The sequence below is a fragment of the Hemiscyllium ocellatum genome, unplaced genomic scaffold (assembly GCF_020745735.1).
Source record: "Hemiscyllium ocellatum isolate sHemOce1 unplaced genomic scaffold, sHemOce1.pat.X.cur. scaffold_520_pat_ctg1, whole genome shotgun sequence".
Lineage (NCBI taxonomy): Eukaryota > Metazoa > Chordata > Chondrichthyes > Orectolobiformes > Hemiscylliidae > Hemiscyllium > Hemiscyllium ocellatum.
Window position 1 is genome coordinate 165,583 of NW_026869097.1, and position 2,733 is coordinate 168,315.

Consider the following 2,733-nt stretch of genomic DNA (forward strand, 5'->3'; position numbering starts at 1 on the left):
AAAAAAAATCCGTCAGCTGAAGCAAAGGTCATTCAGCCAAATAAAACTGGTCAAGGACTGGAGTCCAGCACCAGCAGCCTGTGTGAGCAGAACCGCATCGCAAACACTATCTAGTGTTACCTGTTATTTCTTCTTGGTCATGAGTTTAACTATCATTTGTTCGAAGTGTTTCAAGTAAAAAAAAGTGTGGCACTGGAAGAGCACAGCAAGTCAGGCAGTATTCGAGGAGCAGCAGAGTCGAAATTTCGGTCAGAAGCCCTTCATCAGGCATTCTTGATGAGGAAGCTTATGCCTGAAGCGTTGATCCTCCTGATTCTGGGATGCTGCCTGACCTGCTGTGTTTTTCCAGCGCCACACTTTTTGACTCTGATCTCCAGCATCTGCAATCCTCACTTATTCCTCAAAGTGTTTCAAAGATAACACTCTGAAGAGCTTTACATTTTTTCATTGTAGCTTTGTTTGGGGAGTTTTAGCTTGAAAATAACGACAATGTTTTTACTTAATATGTAAACTTGGCAAACTTGTTAACGCTGAACTAGATAAAGTCTGAGACCTGCATTTATTTTTAATGTTACCAACGCAGTTATATTTTAAATTGTAGTGATTGGTGGAGATATGTGACAAAAAGTGAAACAGGGATCCCCTGAATTCAAACATGGAATCATAAAGACTGGGTGGAAAAATCCAGCATTAATCAGTTTAAAAGTGCTCCCTATCCAATACGATTATATTATCAATACCAAAAGCATATTCCACGTTCTTCCTTTTTACTTGATTACATGAAGATATATTTAAAACAAACTGCTTCATGCCTAATGTTTGTACAGTGTCTTGGCTTTTCCCATCTCACTCATAAATACTTTTCCCATCTGACCCAACATTAAACATGTTTTAGACTCCCCAAACATTAAAAACATCCCGTTTGCACGCAATCTCTACAGTCATAGATTCAAATGATTATAGAAATCCCATCAGCACAAGGACAGACCCGTTTGTGCAAACTGGTCTAAGCCAACCAAACCATCCATCTACGCTAACCCCATTTCCCTGCACATGGAAATATCCTCCTCAACATTTCTTATTCAATTATTAATTCAAATACCTTTCAATAGCTGTTAATATCCCTGCCCCAACCACGACCACTGGCACTCAATCAAAATCGTACCTTCGTATGAGTAAGAGTTGTCCTGCAAAGTTCCCTCTTATTCTTTCCCCTTGAACATTAAATTGATGCCCTCGAGTCCTCGTTTCCCAAGAGTGGGAAAAGACTGAGTGCATTCACTCTATCCATGCCTCTTTTGAACGTAAAAACTTCTATAAGATCCCTCTTAGTCTCCTCGGCAGTAAAGAGAAAAAGTATTCGCTTGTCCAATCTTTCCCTGTAGCTCAGACCGTTGGGTCATTGGCAACATTCTTGTAAATTTCTTCTGCACGCTTTCCAGTTTAATAACATCCTACCTATAGTTAGGTGACCAAAACTGAATACAAGACTCAAAGTGCAGTCTAATTAACGTACTACACATCTGCAACATAATTTCCCAACTTGAAACTTAATGCCTGAATCATGAAGCCTAGTGTGTCAAAAGCCTTCTTCACTACCCTGTCTAATTGTTACTCCACTTTCAGAGAGAGTGCACCTGAACCCCACTGCAGTCCTTAACGTCCTATCATTCACTATGAAATTCCTATCTTGATTTGACTTTCCATATGCAAGAAACTCACACTTATCTGGATAAACTCCACTTGCCTTTTCTTGGCCACTTCTCCAGCTGATCAAGTTCCTACTGCAATTTCTCATAACCTTCCTCACTGTGCAAGTTACCAACTATTTTAATGTAATCTGCAAACTTACAACCATGTGTTGTGCACCCTCATCCAAATCCATTGATATAGGTAACAAACAGCAATGGGCCCTGCACCGACCTCTGAGGCATTCCACTAGTCACAGTCCTCCAGTATAAATGCATCCTTCTACTGTTACATATTGCTCATCACCATCAAGCTAATTGGGTATCCAATTTGCCATATTGCCCTGGATTCCATGCGATCTAACCTTCCAGAGGCAGCCTATCAAGGCCAAACGTATCAAAGGCATTTCTGAAATCTATCCAGACTACCTCTACCACTCTGCCCTCATCAACATGCTTGGTTACTTCATCAAAGAGCTCTAACAAATTTGTAAGGCTGATCTCCCTACATACAAAGCCATGCTGATTACTCTGAAACAAACCCTGTCTCTCCAAATGCATTTATGCCTTATCTCTCAGAATCTTCTCAGAAAACTAACCCACCACAAACATCAAGCTTATTGGTCTGTAGTTCCCAGGCTTTTCTCTGTTGTCTTTCTTGAAATATTGTCACAACGATCGCTACTCTCCAGTCTTTCGGGATCTCACCTGTAGCTAACAGTGTTGCTAATATATCTAGCCAAAGTTCTGCAATTTCTATTCGAGCCCCTTGCAGTGTTCTTGGATATATCTCGTCAGGACTAAGACATGTATCCAAATTCATGCACTCTAATACATCCCACATCTATTCTAATGTAATGTAGAATGTCTAGGAGAAAGTGAGGACTGCAGATGCTGGAGATAGAGCTGAAAATGTGTAGCTGGAAAAGCGCAGCAGGTCAGGCAGCATCCAAGGAGCAGGAGAATCGACGTTTCGGGCAGATTCTTGAAGAAGGGCTCATGCCCGAACATCGATTCTCCTGCTCATTGGATACTGCCTGACCTG